We start from the raw sequence: 20,355 nt of genomic DNA, 5'->3' as shown, positions 1-20,355 counted from the left end.
GATTCTCTTAAGGTTAACTTGCAGGTTGACGCGGTAGTTAGGAAGGCAAATGCAATGTTGGCATTTATTTTGAGAGGACTAGAATATAAAAGCAGGGATGTGCTGCTGAGGCTTTATGAGGCTCTGGTCAGACCACATTTAGAATATTGTGAACAATTTTGGGCCCCGTATCTCAGGAAGGATGTGCTGGCCCTGGAGAGGGTCCAGAGGAGGTTCACGAGAACGATCCCAGGAATGAAAAGCTTAACATATGAGGAACGTTTGAGGACTCTGGGTCTATACGCGATGGAGTTTACAAGGATGAGGGGGGATCTGATTGAAACTTACAGAATACTGAAAGGCCTGGATAGAGTGAATGTGGGGAAGATGTTTCCATTAGTAGGAGAGACTAGGACCCGAGGGTACAGCCTCAGAGTAAAGGGAAGACCTTTTAGAACAGTGATGAGGAGAAACTTCTTTAGCCAGAGAATGGTGAATCTATGGGATTCATTGCCACAGAAGGCTGTGGAGGCCAGGTCATTGAGGGTATTTAAGACCGAGATAAATAGGTTCTCGATTGGTAAGGGGATCAAAAGTTACGGGGAGAAGGCGGGAGAATGGGGTTGAGAAACTTATCAGCCATGATTGAATGGCGGAGCAGACTCGATGGGCCGATTGGCCTAATTTCTGCTCCTATGTCTTATGATCTTATGATCTTCAGTGAAAGTTCAAATAAAATAGTGAGGTATGCTAGAAGCTGCAAAACTTATTTTGTTCTCTTTCATGTTCTGTTCTAAATGGTTCCAAATGACTGCATAAGATTTTTGGAAAAAAGGCAAACAAATGCATGATTATTCCTCTCACATTACATGTTCCATTCAGGTACAGAAATGCTTGAAAGCTTTGTTTTTTTAATACTTACAGTGCAAAATGGATAATTTTGAGATATCATGAAAGGGACCCTGGTTTTTAAATCATCCACAATCTCATAGGCACAACTGAACCTACGTTTACTCCTGTATTATAGGACAACAACTTGCACTGCTAACAGAAGATCCCTCTTGAGGCATGTGAAATGATTTTCTCCTCACACTTTTACAAAAATATACTAAACTGTTTTGAAATTGAATGGACAATACAATTAAATCCAATTGAATGAATCTGGTCTTACATAACAAACATTGTATATAACTAGAAATATCACGGGACGGTAGTATTGGAGTGTGGTACCAATTTGTTAATACTATGAATATGCTTATCAAAACATTGTATATATTAATTCTATACTTCTCTACTTAAGAGTGAATTAAATACATATAGATTCTGTATTAATTTAGACTCACAAATGGAATTGGCTACTTTCTTTTCAATATTACACTTTTAATTCTTATTTCATATTTTGTTTTCATATACATTGGCATTCATACTCACTTTTGTCCTGTAAATTTACTATTAATCATCCCCTCTTGATTTATAATCAAAAAAAGCCTCAGAATTTGTTGAAAACATATTTTGAAAAGATAAAAATACTGTGCCTGTCTACTTCAGGAAATTTGCTCGATATACCCAAAATTTCACCTCATCATCATCTGCCTTATTTTTTAAATGAACTGTACTGGAGACTAAGTAATGTAGTGGGTCAAGCTTGCAGGACCCAGGTTCAAATCCAGTCTAGGCAGATGTAATGTAATATTCTTCTTGCTGTCAGCTACAAAATTCCTAATGAAATGAGTTTGACCGAGTTCTGAGCAGGCATAAGTCTGCAAGCCATAACTTGACAGTAAATTGTCAATCTCACTAAGAAAGGCAATAAACATGGTTGGTATGGGAAATAGAAATGTCAAACCGATGCAGCATGGAGTGTTCTTCTGATGTTGAATTTAAGGTGGGGCAGTTTTGAGGGAGTTTTAACCTATATCTGAATGTGGTATCAGGGATGGCTCAGTGGCAGCCAACATGCGTTTGAGTCACAAATTGCAGTTTCAAGTCTCACTTTACAACTTGAGCCTGACCTTTCAGTGCTGCACTATTGAAGGTGCAGCCTTTCAGATGTAATGTTAAACTAAGGTCCTGTCTGCTCTCCCAGGTGGGCATAAAAGATCCTGTGGCATGTGAAAGATGACTTGAACATTTCTGGCAGACAATTGGCTTAGTTATTCATTGCTGGAGCACTCAAAGTATTATTGAGTCTTGCTCTCCTCATCCAAAACTGATCACTATTCCAGGATCATCCTGGAATTAAAGATAACCCCTTGATTTCTTCTCTACTCCAAACCATCTGCTTAAACCTCTCCCCTCTGCCCCTTCCACCTTCACATCCAACAACAAATGCGAGGAGTTTGTGGATTACTTTGTCACTAAGATTGAAACCATCTGTTCAGAGGCATCTGCAGCTTCTGTAACCGCCAAGCTAAGCTTCCCCTAAGGTTGCTTACAGCCCTAGTCCTGAACTCACAACTTTCTTCAGTTTCTCTCATGTCCTCATGCCTTCTCTGAGCTCATCCTGTCCACGAGGCCCACTTCCTGCTGCCTTGATCCTATTCCCGCCAAACTGTTGATCACACAACTTCTCTTCCTGGCCCCCCGATATTGATATTGATATCGGTAACAATTCCCTTTCTTCAGATACTCTTCTTCTCCTCTTCAAATCTGCTGTCACCACTTCCCACTCATTAAAAAACCTAAAGCAAAAACAAAAATAAAAATACCTGGAAAAACTCAGCAGGTCTGACAGCATCTGCGGAGAGGAACAGTTAACGTTTTGAGTCTGTATGACCCTTCAACAGAACAGCCTGGCTGAGGGATCTAGAACACGGGTACAGAATCTCAGGATAAGGGGCCGATCATTTAGAACTGAGATGAGGAGAGATTTCTTCACTCTAATGGTTGTGAATCTTTGGAATTCCCTACCCAAAAGGGTTGCGGTTGTTCCATCATTGAGTACACTTAGGGCAGGATTTTTCGCTCGACCCGCTCAAGTGTAAAATGACACGCGATATATTCAATTGAATTAAATTTTTTGCTGCCCGCCCAACCTTGCAGTTGGCAAGCAGGCAAAAAGGCCAAGCAGCCTTTGGATTTTTGAGAAAACCTCATCCATGGACGGAATGAGGTTTCCAACAGCAATAAAAATTAAATAAAAATTTTAAAATTTCATTCATAACATGTCCTTGCTCATGTGACAGAGTCACAAGAATAAAAAAAATTACCAGTTAAAAACTTGTCCTCTCATGTGACTTCAGGGGGCAAGTTTTTAACAGTGGTAACTTTTTTTATTTTCGAGGTTTTACATCGTCAGCCCCCTGAGGCAGCTCTGTGCCTCAGGGAGCGTTCATTGCGCTCACCCACGTGCATGCACAAACTCCGCGCTCGCCCTCCTCCCACCCCCACCCTGGCAGCGCTGAACGTGGCAGCACGCGTTTCATGCTGGCTGGCCAATTAACGGTGTTGGGGCCTGCGCCCACTCCCAGGATCACCCGCCGCACCCAACCAACAAGGTAAAAATCCGGCTCTTAGGGCTGAGACAGACAGAATTTTGGCCTTTCAGGGAATCAAAGGATATGCTCAGTGGACAGGAAAGTGGAGTTAAGGCTGGTGATGATCAGCCATCAATGCATTGAATGGCGGAGGAGGCTCAGGAGCCATATAGCCTATTCCTGCTCCTATTTCTTTGGATCTTATGTTCTTGACCACTGTATCCTTTAAAAAAATACCAGCCCATCAATACAATCCTCTCCAAAGTCTTTGAAAGTGTTGTCAATTCTGAAATTCATGTACATCTTTCCCCCATGTTTGAATCTGTCCATTCAGGTGTTTGCCATGGCACTGAAATGGTCCTTATGAATGTCACAAATGATAACATATGTCACTGTGACCATGGTAACCTATTCCTCCTTACCCGGCATGATCTGTCTGCAACCTTTGATATGGTTGACCACACCATTCTCCTCCAGCACCTTTCCTGTCATGGGATTGGCCTTGCCTGGTTGCATTTCTAAAATGCATTTGTAGCCAAAGAATCACTTGCAATGCTGCATTTTATTAAAATTTATTTTTTCATGGGTAGTGAGCATCACTGGCAAGGCCAGCATTTAATGCCTAACCCTAATTGCCTTTGAGAAGGTGAGCTGCCTTCTTGAACCTCTGCAGTCCATGTGGTGTAGTTACACTCACAGTGCTGTTAGGGAGGGAGTCCCAGGATTTTGACTGAGCGACAATGAAGGAACATCGATATATTTCCAAATCAGGATGGTGTGTGGCTTAGAATGGAAATTACAGGTGATGGTGTTCTCCTGCACCTGCTGCTCCTGTCCCTCTAGATGGTAGTGGTTGTGGGTTTGGAAGGTGCTGTTGAAGGAGTCTTGGTGAGTTCCTGCAGTGCATCTTGTAGATGGTACACACTGCTGCTACTGTGCGTCGGTGGTGGAGGGAGTGAATGTTTAACATGCTGGGTGAGATGCCAATCAAGCAAGTTGCTTTGTCCTGGATGGTGTTGAGCATCTTGAGTGTTGTTGGAGCTGCGCTCATTCAGATAAGTGGAGAGTATTACATCACACTCCTGACTTGTGCCTTCTGGTGGACAGGCTTTGGGGAATCAGGACCTGACTTGTGCCTCTGGTGGACAGGCTTTGGGGAATCAGGAGCTGAGTTACTTGCTGCAGAATTCCCAGCCTCTAATCTGCTTTTGTAATCACAGTATTTATATAGCTGGCCCAGTTCACCCAGGAGTTGATAGCGGGGGATTCAATGAAGGTAATAACATTGAATGTCAAGAGGCAATGGTTAGATTTCCTTTTGTTGGAGATGGTCATTGCCCAGCACTTGTGTGGCATGAATGTCTTGCCACTTGTCAGCCCTGGGCTGAGTGTTGTCCAGGTCTTGCTGCATATCAACACAGACTTCTTCAGTACCCGAGGAGTCGTGAATGGTGCTGAACACGGTATAATCATCAGTGAACATTTCACTTTTGATCTTATAGGAACATAGGAATAAAGGAGTAGGCCTTTTGGCTCTTACAGCCTGCTCTGTCATTCGATAAGATTATGGCTGATCTGGTTGTGGTCTGAACTCCACCTTCCTCTCTGCCCTCCATAACCCTTGACTTCCTTGTTTATCAAAAATCTATCTAGCACAGCCTTGAATAAATTCAATGACCCAGCTTATTCTGCTTTCTGGGGAAGAAAATTCCACAGACTAATGACCCTCTGAAAGAAAAAAATTCTCCTCCTCTCCATCTTAAAAGGGAGACCTCTTATTCTTAAACTGTGTCCCCCAGTTCTAGCCTACTCCACAAGAAGAAACATCCTCTCGGTATCCACCTTATCAAATCCCCTCAGGATCTTACGGGGAGAATTTTCTCCCTGTTGGGCGGGCCGGTTGGGAGTGGCACGGGCGGGTGCGGAGACGATCGCCGCCCGCAATTGGCTGCCTGCCGCCATTTTACATGGGTGGGCCAATTAAGGGCGTAACGCACGTGCGCGAAAGAGCGCAGAAACCTCTCTGACGCATGGAGCTGTTTGAAAAAATAAAAAAACAAAATTATTCAGACATGGCTCCTCATGTAACAGTGTCACATGAGCTGAGACATGTTTATGAATTTTCATAAAATTTTTTATTTAATTAATAAAACCTTCATGAGGCCTCATCCCACCCGTGGATGAGGTTTCATGAAAAATGCGAAGACCGCCTGGGCTCTTCGCCTGCCTGCCAACCTTAAGATTGGATGGGCAGCTTTCTCAATTGGGTTAATTATTTTATTAATGGCCTTCACAGGCCTTTGACAGTTCGGCGCCCGCCGAGCGGAAGATCAGAATGATGCGCGATGAAGTTAGGACGCAAGCCCGACGTCACTGTGCATCATTTTACGTATCATCGTGGGGGGCACGCCCCCACATTCTGAACAGAAGATTCTGCCCTATATGTTTCAATAAGGTCACTTCTCATTCTTCTAAGCTCCAATTCGTGTACACCCAACTTGTTCAACTTTTTTTTCATAAGGTACGCCCTTCAGCCCAGGAATGAATCGAGTGAGCCTTCTCTGAACTGCTTCTAATGCAATTATATAATGTTTCAAATAAGGAAACCAAAAATGTACACTGTAATCCAGATGTGGTCTCATCAAGGCCTTATACAGATGCAATAAAGCTTCCCTACTTTTATATTCCATTCACCTTGCAATAAATGCCAACATTTTTGCCTTCCTGATCACTTGCTGTACGTATATACTAACATTTTGTGACTCAGTACCAAAACACTCAGATCACACTGTACCACTTTGTTTTGAAATCTTTCTCCATTTAAATGATGAAGCGGAGGTCATTGATGAAGTAGCGATGTCCTGGAATTGAGATAATTGGTCTCCAACAACCACAACCATCTTCCTTTGAGCTATGGATGACTCTAACCAGTGAAGAGTTTCCATCCTGATTCCCATTGTCTTTAGTTTTGTGAGGAGTGTTTGATAACGTTTGATAAGTGTGAAAACGTTGCCTTGATGTCAAGAGCAGTCACTCTCACCTTTCCTCTTGAGTTCAGCACTTTTGGCCCATGTTTGGGCAAAGGCTGCAATGAGGCAGGAGCCAAGTGGACCTGGTCAAACACAAACTGAGCGCCAGTGAGCAGGTTATTGTTATGTAAGTGCCACTTGATAGCACTGTCGATGACACCTTGCTTTTAGTTGACAGAACATACGTGAACAATTTTCCACATTGTCAGAATGTGAATGTTGTAGCTGTACTGGAACAGCTTGGCTAGGGGTGTGGCTAGTTCTGGAGCATAAGTCTCCAGTACTACTGTCGAAATATTGTCAGGGCCCATAGCCTTTGCAGAATCCAGTGCCTTCAGTCGTATTGTGATATCACATGAAGTGAATTGAATTGGCTGAAGACCGACATCTGTGTTGCTGGGAACCTCAAGAGGAGGCTGAGATGGATCACCCACTTGGCACATCTGGTTGAGGGTTGTTGCAAATGCTTCAGCCTTGTGTTTTGCACTGATGTGTTGGGCTCCCCCAACATTGAGGATGGGGATATTTGTGAAGCCATTTGTGGAGTGAGTTGTTTAGTTGTCCACCACCATTCACAACTAGATGTGTCAGGACTGCAGAGCTTAGATTTGATCTGTTGGTTATGGGATCGCTCAGCTCTGTCTATTGCATGCTGCTTCTGCTGTTTGGCATGCAAGCAGTCCTGAGTTGTAGCTTTGCCAGGTTGACACCTCATTTTCAGTAATGCCTTGTGTTGTTCCTGGCATGCTCTCCTACACTCTTCATTGAACCAGGGTTGATCACTTGGCTTGATGGTAAAGGCAAATTGAGGGATATGTTGGGGCATGAGGTTACAGATTGTGGTTGAATATGTCTGCTGCTGCTAATGTCCCACAGCGCCTCATGGAGTTGAGTTGCTGGATTTGTTCTAGCACAGTGGTAGTGCCACACAACACGATGGACGGTATCCTCAATGTGAAGATGGCACTTTGTCTCCACTTGGACTGTGCCGTGGTCATTCCTGCCAATACCGTCATGGACAAATGCATCTGCAATAGGTAGATTGATGAAGACAATGTCAGGTAGGTTTTTCCCTCTCGTTTGCTCCCTCACCACCTGCCACAGGCCCAGTCTAGCAGCTATGTCCTTTAGGACTCAGATAGCTTGGTCAGTAGTGGTCCTACCAAGCCACTCTTGATGATGAACATTGAAATTCCCCATCCAGAGTACATTTTCTGCCCTTGCCACCCTCACTACTTCTTCCAATTGGTTTTCAACATTGAGGAGTACTGATTTATCAACTGAGGAGTGTAGTGGGGGTGGGGGGTGGTGGATGGGGGTGGTAGGTAATAATCAGCAGGAGGTTTCCTTGTCCATGGTGCCATGAGACTTCATGGGTTCCGGAGTCAATGTTGAGGACTCCCAGGGCAACTTCCTCCCAACTATATACTGCTGTGCCACCATCTCTGGTGGGTCTGTCCTGCTAGTGGTACAGGAAATACCCAGTGATGGTGATGATGATGTCTGGGACATTGTCGATGAGTATGACTTTTTCAGGCTATTCCTTGACTAGTCTGTGGGACAGCTCTCCCAATTTTGGCACAAGCCCCTGTAAGTCAGTAAGGAGGACTTTGCAGGGACAATAGGTCTGTGTGTGCCATTGTTGTTTCCAGTGCCTAGGTTAATGCCAAGTGGTCCGTCTGGTTTCACTCCTATTTGACCTTTCTGTTGCGGTTTTGGTACAACTAATTGGCTTGCTTGGCCATTTCAGGGGCCGGATAAGAGGGAACCACATTGCTGTGGGTCTGGAGTAAGGACGGCAGATTTCCCTAAAAAAAAGTGAACAAGATGGGTTTTTACAACAATCAGCAATAGTTTAATGGTTACCGTTACCAGGATGAGCTTAAATTCTAGATGTTTATTAATTAATTGAACTTAAATTCCAGCAGCTGCCGTGGTGGCATTTGACTCATGTCCCCAGAGCACAAGCCTGGGCCTCTGGATTACCAATCCAGTGACATTACAACTATGCCTCATCCTTACCTTAGGCCCTAGGTTAGGCCCCCAGCTCTGGAATTCCTTCTCTAAACCTCTCCACTTCTCTCTCTCTTCTTTAAGATGCTCCTTAACTGCTACCTTGGTCACCTGTCCTAAAAACTCCTTATGTGGCTCGGTGTCAGATTTTGTTTGATAATACTACTGTGAAGTGCCTTTTGATGTTTTACTACATTAAAGGTAAGTTGCTATTATATAGGTTTTTCTTTCTTTAGTACGTACCTGATTTGGAAAGGATTAATGCTGCAAAAAGTGAAAAAAATAAGTCCTGTTCTCAAATATTGTCACCTATCATCCAGTGGCTACAGATATGTATCCATTATAAATTAAATTTAATGTGCGCCCGTTTCGTAGAAAATCTTCACTTGTGAAGTTTGCGTCTATTAAAACCCATTATAATAACTGCAGTATCTGTTCTGCCTATAGGTGGCAATGTATTAGGAGTCATGCCTTACTTGCCATAGATTTTCAGCCTAATGACCACACAGGAGGCTCTATTTTGTCCTCAGATTACATGGTAAAATACTTTAACTGCTTTATTTTAGTTTTTTATTAACCCATTTTAGATAACCTTGATATTTGTTTCAAATATTTAATTACTTTTTTCTCTTTTGATCCTGTTTTTGCTCATCTCACTGCCTTCCACCCTGCCTCTTTTAAATATATATGTTTCAACCAATATTTCTGGTGGTGTCCTGTACCCCGCCCCAATGGAGAAATAGAAGATATGAGCAAGAGAGATAAGTAGAAATGAAGGAGAAGAGTGAGAATGATGGCAAGGTTAACTTTTGCAAACGTATTTTGTAAATTTAGTGGTAACAGTTTGCCCTGTTAAGTCTTTATTGAAAATATGCAGGACTTCAGGAAATGACTTCTGATATCAAGATAAATTCAAAATTTAAAGTCCAGAGTTTAAAATGTTTGTACATAGTTACTTAGTACCACAAACTATTTCAATGGATTTGTGGTAGAAGATTGATTACTTCTAAGATCATTTTGACTACCTATTTATTGGAAGTGGTTGGTAAGGAGCATTAATGGAAATAAGAAAGTTTCTTGGCCTTTGCTTTAATTCCTTGTCAGCTAGGTGTTATTTTCTAAATATGTTTAGTGCCATTGTTAATTCTGTTCTGGGCTGTGAAACGGCATGTTGCGTGAAAACATATCGTCACTTGTAATCTCGTAAGGTGCCATCATTTATCAACATCATAACAGGTCTTTGGACAAGGTGTTTCCTTGTTACAATGTTTTGTCATTTTCTTAGACTAATTCCTGTTTAAGTTGGTATAATGTTCACTGGCAATTTGAATGTGTTCTCCAAATTAGCTAAATCATGACTTCATTTAGTGTGTGCTATGAATTATGGGCATATAGCTTAAAATTCGGTTTTCCTCGTTCATTACAAAGATGTGATTTGATCATAAAATCACTGACAAAATTAATAAATCTATGAATGTTATAGCCTGTAATTGTAATGCTTTAGCTGAAAATGCATTTTGACTGTTAATATGATTAAATTATTTCATAAAGTAGCTTACTAAATTTTCATATATTGAAAATCAGTATTACTGTATTAAATACCATTGATAAACTTTTTTGCATGTAGATTAGGCATTCTTCAGAAATGTTATACTGAGGAAAAAGCTATTTTGCGTATGTTGACATTCATAAACTATTTTGTTTTATAAATGTGAACTAATCCTTCATTGAAAAAACATTAACAAATGTCATGTCTCTGCTTGAAGCGATTACCAGTTACCTCGTTTGCCAACAAGATTGCAAAAGTTACTTTGAAACACTGAGATAACATAACTAGCCTAAATAGCTCTTCAAAAAGGAATGGTGGGAGATGAGGGAAGTAGTGAAATTACTGAGCATTTGATTTTTAGCTTTGAGTGACCGTCCCCAGCCACTTTCGTCAGTTTTAGGAGAGTTTCTTAGTGAAAGTGAAAGTCGCCGTAGTCCCAGAGGACCATAGGCTGCTCTCTCATTAGGGAGAGACGGCTGGTGGTGAGTTTAACCAGTGTTTCTTAAATCTACTACCAGCAATGATGCCGGTCCCAATGATTTTTCTTCCCCCATACCATGCCAGAGCAAATCTTCCAGAATCCTTAGTTGGTTACAGGATGCATCTCTCTGACTGGAGATCGTCTCCCTCCTGCATCCGCCTGTGGTAGCTTGCAAAGCCAAGTGGCCTCTCTCTGCTGACAACACAGAACTGCAGGCTGTCGGAGATATTCATTGATTTGTAGGAAGCCTGTATCCTGATCTTAAAAATGGCTCTCTCTGCCCACTTCTCATGGCAATGTGAAACACGTTGCATCCAGGCAGAACTGATGATCAGCTATTCTTGACTCCCATTCCATTTCATTAGTGGGCAGTAACAGTGCAACTGCTTGCAACCTGATACCTACAACACCATTCTGAAACTTTGGGAGACTAAGAGTCTACTCATGGGGCAAAACTTTGCCCTCGTTGGGTGGGCATGGTGGGTGGGCCCGGGAGCGGTCACGAAGCCGACCGCCGCCCACGATTGGGCCCCAACATGGACTTCACGCTGGCTGGCCAATTAACGGCCAACCAGTGTGAAACGTGTGCTGCAGTGCTGCCCGAGTGGGGGCGGGAGGAGTGCGAGCACAGAGGTGTGCGCATGCATTGGGGTGCGCGCAGTAAAAGCTCCCTGAGGCACAGAGCTGCCTCAGGGAGCTGAAGATTTTTAACAATAAAAACAAAGACAATAAAAATAATGAAAGCATGTCCCCTCACGTGACTCTGTCAGGTGAGCAGGGACATGTTAAATATGATTGTTGAAAGTTTTAAATTTTTTAAATTCACTGGTTGAAACCTCATCCCGCCCGTGGATGAGGTTTCGCCAAAAATGCAGAGGCCGCTTGGCCTTTTTCACCTGCCGAACAACCAAATGGTTGACAGGCTGTGAAAAATTTGAGTCAGTTGGGTTCTTAAGGGCCTTAATTGGCTGTTTAATTAATGTGGCACGGCCCTGACTCTCGTGCATGTCACAAGCGAAATATTTAGTGAGTGCACAATGACATTGAGTCATTCGCCCGATGTCATTGCGTACCATTTTACGCTCGTCGAGGTCGGGCCCGCGTCCGCCCAACGAGAGTAAAATTCTGCCCATGAAGAACTCGGGCTGCTGCCATTGTCTCCAAGCGCCGCCTTCTCACTAAAACAATCTAAGCCTTCCTTTGATCTCTAACAATCAAACCACCCAGCTTACTGTCAGGCAGATGTCAGAACAGGTCATATGACTCCCTTAATTTATCCTAAATTTAAAGATACAGTCCCAAAATATAATTATCTTATAGACCCTCATAGTTGTAACACTGTACTATCTTCAGATGCATAAATGGTGAAAGCACCACATTTTACTACAATTTGTGAATGTTGTAAATAAATTGAAATAGTATTTTTAATTAGCTGATGAACAGATATTGAGCAAACAGCATATTAAGTGCATTTAAAAGTGTGTGGAATCACAAATGTTTAGTTTCTCTGTTTTGGATTTAAGACAATAACCAGTTAAAATATAGCATAACAAACACATACTTCTTTTCGCAGACTTTTTAGCATATGTGATCCTTTCACAAATTAAACATTTACAAAGCTCTTGAAACTGGGTATATTGAATAATAATAGATAATCATGTTTTATACACTTAGTAAGGTTGTCAGTCAATAATGACCACCACCACAACAACAGCAACACAACTCTTCATAAAATTAAATAGTAATATTATGAAAATGACTTTCTGGAATGAAAAGGAATAAAATTACTTGCATTTATATTGCATGTTTCCCAACTGCAGGATGTTCCAAAGTACTTCATATCCAGTGAAGTGTAGTCACTGTTGTAATGTAGGACATGCAGCCTCAGTGTGACTAATGACCAGATAATCATTGTCACTTGGTTGAGGGATGGTCAGGATACCAGAGAGAGCTCCCCTGCTTTTCTTAGGAAAGTGCCATAGGATATTTAACATTCACCTAAGAATGCAGGCAGGGCCCTAGTTTAAAATTTCACCTGAAAAATGACACCTCTTGTCAGTGCAGCACTCCCTCAGCCCTGGAGTGTCAGACTAGATTTTGTGCTCTCAAGTCACTGAAATGGGGCTTGAATCAACAACCTTCCTTCTCAGAATCACAGTTGGCAGCTGGTAAAATACAGACGAAAACATATCAGCTCTGATTTCAAAAACATTGGACAGCTATTATTGTCGCAAAACATCCACAAAGATGCATTTATGTCTGACTTATCCATTAACAAACTCTATAAACAGTTCCTGATTCTGCCGTGAAAAGCAGGGTAATATACTGAGTGGTGGTGAAGCATTTTCTCACTGCGAGACAGGGAACATCAGCTAATTAGCCACTTCAAGACTCTTATACATGTAATAGTATCCAGTTACAGTATAAATACTGGAAGAAACCTGGAAAAGATTGGAGGTTTTATGGAGAAACATAAAGCGTGAGAAAAGCATCCGTAAATGAAGTGAAAATAAGGTGGACTTCAGAAATGAATATTGTAGCAGTAGTGACCACAGATCAAAATGTTCTTCGTCTTCTCAGAGGAGATTGAGATGATACACAGAACAGGTTGATAGCTGCAATTAGGGAAAAGCACTTGAGAAAAAAGACTAATTGCCACTCACTTTTCACTTCACCACAGGCCCTGCATTCACAGGGAACTGGTTGTTTGTAACCTTTGTTCTTTTCCACTTGTAGTAATTTCTAGCCTCTGAAAGAAAAGGAAAGATTAAGATATCTGGTGTGACTTTTCCACAGACCTGAATAAAGTTCAGACCTAAAATATTAACCTTTTTTTCTAATTCAGGTGTTGCCTGTGCTGCTGTGCATCTCTTGCACTTTCTGCTATTATACAAGAGTTCCATTAGTCACCATTTTTGACTCCAGTTTCCAATGTGTACCAGTTAATATCTAACATCTCACAGGCAAAATTGAAACACATAAGAAACCGATATTATTTTTCTAGATGTTAGTCTGAAGACCATATTACATGGCTGAAATCAATACCATTTACTATCGTTCTGATAATGCTAATCATTGTTAGAATGTCTTTGACAGGACGCATGGATATTTTCCTGTCCCAATGTTGGAACGAAAGCTTTTCACTAACCTAAATTCGGCAGCACAAACCCCATTGGATCTTGTGGAGCCTGCCCTTATTTCATATTTAAGGTGAATTTCATCTGCTCCAAATGAGGTGGTCATCTGTGAGGAACAAAAGGGTACATTTGCATCCATAGTGCTCCTGGTGTGCAGTTTCCTGGATTAGACTGCCAATGGCCCAGTACAATGCAATACTTACAACACCATGCAACTTTCTGAACAATGTTTTCAAACAACATCTCAGCCACTTACATCCTGGAGGATTCTGTTAGTGAAGTAGCAAAATGTGAACCAGGATAGACAGTGAAGTAGAGCAAATAGTGACGGCAGAGCATGTGTAAGAACCTGCTGACTAATTGACCACATGGTTTCCATCAAGGACCTATCTTAGAAATATTCAGCAGGGCAGTCATGGTTGCAAATTGCGCCATGTTCCTTAAACTAATCATTGAGGAATGAGGTGAAATTGTCAGTGATGGTGCCCAATATATTGGCTCAAAACGTATGTGGTGAGCAAATTGGAAACAGGCAAAGATTGAAAAGTGAGCATATTATTGAATTTGACTGCCATGTACAGTGCTGCCCCTATGGTGAGGGGTTAGCATCAGGTCTCCTTGCAGTGGATAACACAGCTGTGCAGCTGGCTTCCTGCTGACCTACATACGAACGTACATGCGAATTAGGAGCAGGAGTAGGCCATTCAGCCCCTCGAACCTGTCCATTCAATAAGATCATGGTTTATCTGATTATGGCATCAACTCCACATTCCACCTACCCCCAACAACCTTTGACTACCTTGTTAGTCAAGAATCTATCTACCTCTGCTTCAAAAATATTCTCTGACTCTGTCTCCACCGCTCTCTGGGAAAGAAAGTTCCAAAGATTCAGGACTCTGAGAGAAAAAAAATCTTTTTACCTCCATCTTAATTGGGAGACACCTTATTTTTAAACTGTGTCAGCTAGTTCTAGTCTCTTCCACAAGGGGAAACATCTTTTCAGCATCCACCCTGTCAAATCCCCTCAGGATCTTATATGTTTCAATTAAGATCACCTCTCATCCTTTAAACTCCAACGGATACAGGCCTAGCCTGTCCCACCTTTCCTCATAAGATAACCCTCCCATCCCAGCTCAGTCGGGTGAACCTTCTCTGAACAGCTTCTAACGCATTTATATCCTTTCTTAAATAAGGAGACAAAACCTGTACACAGTACTCTAGATGTGGTTTCACCAATGCCCTGTACAACAGAAGCAAAACACCCCTGCTTTTATATTCCATTCCCCTTGCAATAAACAATAATGTTCCATTTGCCTTCCTAATCACTTGCTGTACCTGCATCCTAACTTTTTGTGATTCATGTACCAGGACACCCAGATCCCTCTTAACCTCACAGTTCTCCATTTAAATATTATGCTGCTTTCCTATTCTTCCTGCCAATTTGAACAAGTTCATATTTTCTCACATTATACTCCATCTGCCAATTTTTTGCCCACTCACTTAACCTTTGTGTCCCTTTGCAGGCACCTTATGTGCTCTTCACAACTTACTTTCCTAACTATCTTTGTGTCATCAGCAAATTTAGCAACCATAACATAACCAAAAAGGTCTGACCCTTTAAGAACTCCATGGGTGAATGTTTGGAGTCCTGATGTGTAACATCAACATCCCCAAACCATCAAAGAAGTTGGATTTATATGCTTCCTCAGGATATCCTAAAGTGCTTAAAATTTTACATCATGTTTAAATTCAACATGGCTTTATGGGATAGAGTCAATGAAGCAGTTGTGTTTTTCCTGTCTGTATTTTTCATATGTTTGTGATCTAATTATTTAGTGATTTGAAGACAGTTTGAGAGAAGTTTGATTCATTTCTAATTGCCTTTAATGGCTGATCTACGTGTATGATCTATTATTGTAGCCTGGATGTGAAACATTATAGGAAAACAACTAATTCATGCTGATGGACAATCTGAAATACCTTGGTGGTATTGAGTGATAAATTAACATATGTTATGATTTTATATTATATTAACTAACATGTAAGGCACGATGGCTTCTGCAGCCTAGACTATGGGATAAGCAGAATTGAGTAGTAGCAAGTACAGTTGAGTAATGGATATGTGAGGATGAATTAATATTGGAGTTTTGCTCAATTTGCAAATCATAATGACAGAACATTCCAACAGAAGATGAAGTTGATGAGGAAGAGTACATGAGATGGTAGATTGTGCTTGGTCTGTGGGAAGAATGGTTTGAGTGAATTGTTCCAATCCTTTCTTTCATGCCTATGTTGCGGAGACAGTTCAACCAGCCATTAGATCTAGAGCTCAAGGGTATATGGAATCCAGCGACCATTGATCACTGGAATGTTTTATTAAAATGCCGTAAGTAACTTCTGATCGATAAGGAGCAATCTTTATCCACATGAGTGGGTGTGTGGGGCGGGCAGTTTGAAACCTCTGCCTCACAAGACAGAGAACCAGCAGAGCATAAAAGTTTACAAATGTAGCACTGGGGTTGATAGTAATCCCCTAACAGATTTGCAAAATTCAAGGGTGGACAACTGCTGTGAGTGATTCTATCTCTTGCAGTAGAAGTGGTTTCCGATTGAAGTCTAGGGTAAATTGGCATGGAGAACAGCATGATTCACAAAGTTATTATACTGTGCCTTACAGAACTGTATTGGTGTGTTATTCTTAATGGAAGCAATAATAATACTGAACAAAAAAGGCTAAAAGCAGCAAGACAAAGCAAAGTGAATTGGATATTAGAGGGAATCAAGGGAAGTCCTAATACTGCAGATAAGGATCTGTTTGCAAGAATGTAGATTTCAGTTCAGTTTGTTGTAAATCAAGGAAATAATAGTCTATTACTAACTTACAGAATCTCTGTCAGGTAGGTATTGAACACATATTGTACAGTTCTTGGTTCAAACGCAGAGGAATTTGCAAAGGGAACACACATGAACAGCAAAGTCAAAAGGTCTTAAACTCCAAAAGTCTTCTGATCGAATTATATAACTAATAGTTTTAGTTTCCCAAAGTTTAAGGTCCAACATGATCCACTCCGCCCAGAACTTTGGCCTTTTTACTGTATTCCCTCTAACTACACCAGTTACTTAATGTAACTGACATATTTCACTAAATAGTAAAACAAATATATACATGAATGTTAACATTATTTTGGAATAAAATGTGTCACACTTGTGCAATGGTAAATGACAACGCAGAGAAGAAAATTCAGAGGAGTGTAAGATGGGTAGCTAATTCACTATCGCCATTTTGCATGATCTTGCCCAAGATGAGTTTCAAACCCATTGTGTATAATAAGCATCTCCATAAAAATTATATTCCAAAATGCAGAAAATAATAATAAACAAATACTAAGAGAAAGATTTCACAATATCCAAACATAACAATAGAAGAAATAATCAGTCGTGCTCCTGCACTTAACACACTTTTTTTATTTGTTCAAGGGATGAGGGTATTGTTGGCAAAACCAGCATTTATTTCCCATCCCTTATTGCCCTTGAGAAGGTGGTGGTGGTGAGCTGCCTTCTTGAACTGCTGCAGTCCATACGGTGTAGATACATAGTGCTGTTAGGTAGAGAGTTCTAGGATTTTGACCCAGCAGCCATGGAACGGCAAAATATTTCCTGGTCAGGATGGAGTGTGACTTGGAAGGGAACTTGCTGGTGGAGGTGTTCCCATGCATCTGCTGTCCTTGTTCTTCTTCAACATCCTGGGGGGGTTACCATTGACCAGAAACTGAATTGGACTAGCCATATAAATACTGTGGCTACAAGAGCAGGTCAGAAGCTAGGAATCCTGCAGAGAGTAACTCACCTCCTGACTCCCCAAAGCCTGTCCACCACCTATAAGGCTCAAGTCAGGAATTTGATGGAATACTCTCCACTTGCTTGGATGAGTGCAGCTCACTTTGGAGGTTTGGAGGGTGCTGTCGAAAGAGTCTAGGCAATTTGTTGCTGTGCATCTTGTTTATGGAACACGCTGCAGCCACTATGGGCTTGTGGTGGAGGAGTGAATGTTTATGGCAATGGATGGGGTGCCATTCCGTTGGGCTGCTTTGTTCCGGGTGGTATTGAGCCTCTTCAATGTTGTTAGGATTATACTCATCCAGCCAAGTGGAACATATTCCATCACACTCCTGACTTGTGCCTTCTAGATGTTGGACAGGTTTTGGGGAGTCAGGAGGTGATTTACTCTCCACAGAATTTCAAGCTTCTGACCTGTTCTTGTAGCCATGGTACTTATAAGGCTGGTTCAGTTAAGTTTCTGGTCACTGGTAGGCCCTAGGATGTTGATGGTGAGGGATTCAGCAATGTCAAAAGGAGATGGTTCGATTCTATCTTGTTGGAGATGACCACTGTCTGGCATTTATGTGGCACGAATGTTACTTTCCACTTAATCATCCCAACGGTGAACCTTGTCCATGTGTCACTGCAAGTGGGCATTCACTGCTTCAGTATCAGAGGAGTGGTGAATTGTACTATCCACTGTGCAGTCTGACATTATGATGGAGGGAAGTTCATTGATGAAGCAACTGAAGATTGTTGGGCCTAGGACACTACCCCGAAGGACTCCTGTAGCGATGACCCTGGGCTGGGATGATTGGCCTCCAAAATCCAAAACCATCATTCTTTGTGCTAGGTATGACGCAAACCATTGGAGAGTTTTCTCCCTGATTCCTATTGACTTCAATTTATTAGATCTCCATGATGCTACACTTCGTCTTGATGCAAAGGGAAGTTAATCTCACCTCACTTCTTGAATTCAACTCTTTTGTCCATGTTTGGACCAAGGCTGTAATGAGGTCCGGAGCTGAGTAGCCCTGGCAGAACTGAAATTGAGCATCAATAAGCAAGTTATTGCTGACTAAGTATCACTTGATAGTACTGTTGACAACTTCTTCCATCACTTTGCTGATGATCGAGAGTAGACTGATGGAGCAGTAATTGGCTGGGTTGGATTTGTTTTGCTTTTTATGAACTCCCCTCTGGAATTCAGCTCTTTGCAACTTTGGTCCAAACATGCAATAATGAGGCCTGGAGCCAAATAGTCCTGCCTCAACCCAACCCGAGCAATGAGAGCAGGTTATTAGTGAGCAAGCACTACCTGATAGCATCTTCCATCACTTTGCTGCTGGATGAAAGTAGACTGGTGGGTGGTAATTGGTTGGCTAGGATTTGACACAATTTTGCTGTGTCTAGACTGCTCAGCCATTTCTTGATCTCATGGGATGAATCAAATTGGCTGAAGACTGGCTTCCGTGATGTTGGGGACCTCAAGAGGAGCTCAAGATGGATCATTCACTTGGTGCTTCTGGCTGAAGATTGTAGCAAATGCTTTAGCCTTGTCATTTGCACTCATACTGGATTCCCCCATTATTGAGGGTGGGGATGCTCATGAAGTCTCCTCCTCTTACATGTTTAATTATAGTTGTCTGCCACCATTCACAGCTGGATGTGGCAGGACTGTGAAGCTTAGATCTGATCTGTTGGTTGTGGGCTGTTTAGCCTGCATGTTGTCCTGTTGTAGCTTCACCTGGTTGGTACCTCATTTTTAGGTATGGCTGCTGCTGCTCCTGATGTACTCTTCTATACTCCTCATAAGGCCAGCATTGACCCCCTGCTTTGATGGTTATGGTAGAGTGAGGGATATGTTGTGCCATGAAGTTTCAGATTGTGGTTGAATACAATTCTGTTGTTGTGGATGGGCCATAGTACGTCTTGAATGCCCAATTTTGAGCTGATATGTCTGTTCTGAATGTATCTAATTTTGCCATACAACACAATGGAGGATTTCCGCAATGGTTTCCAATGGAAATGGGACTTTTTCTCTGTAACCACCAACACAGTCATGTACAGATGCATCTACGAGAGATAAGTTGGCAAGGACAAGGCCAAGTACGTTTTTCTAACATGTTGGTTCCCTCACCACCTGCAGGTCCAGTCTGGTAGATATGTCCTTCAGGACTCAGCCAGCTATGTCAGTAGTGGTGCTGCCAAGCCACTCTTGATGGAGATTGAAGTCCGCTATCTACAGAACATGCTGTGCCCTTGCCATCATCAGTGCTTCTTCTAAGCTGTTTTCAACATGGAGGAGTGCTAATTCTTTAGCCGAGGGAGGGTGATGGGTGGTAATCAGCAGGAATTTTCCGTGTCCATGTTTGGCCAGATGCTTTGAGACTTCATAGGGTCTGAAGTCAATGTTGAGGACTCCCAGGGCCACTCACAGGCATATCCAGAAATGGTGATGAAGGAATCTGGGATGTTGGTTAAAAGTTATGATTCTATGAGTATGATTATGCCAGGCTATTGTTTGACTTGTCTGAGGGACAGCTCTCCCAATTTTGGCACAGTCCCCAAATTTGTTGAAGAGGCAGGGTGTCCATTTGTCTTCTGGTGCCTCAGCTGATTGGTGGAGTTGGGGTGGGGGGGGGTGGTGCGGTTAGAGTGGGGGAGGGATCAGTCTAGTTTTATTGCCATAATTTTGTGCATTTTTTATATACAACTGGGTGGCTTGCTAGGCCACTTCAGAGGGCAGTTAAGAGTCAAGCACATTGCGCTGGGTCTGGAGTCACATGTTGGCCAGACCAAGTAAGATCAGCAAATTCCCTAAAGGGCATTTCTGAACCAGAGAAGTTTTTACAACAATGTGGTAATGTCA

The sequence above is a fragment of the Cetorhinus maximus genome, chromosome 2 (genome assembly GCF_964194155.1).
Source record: "Cetorhinus maximus chromosome 2, sCetMax3.hap1.1, whole genome shotgun sequence".
Lineage (NCBI taxonomy): Eukaryota > Metazoa > Chordata > Chondrichthyes > Lamniformes > Cetorhinidae > Cetorhinus > Cetorhinus maximus.
Note: the sequence above shows the minus strand (reverse complement) of the source record.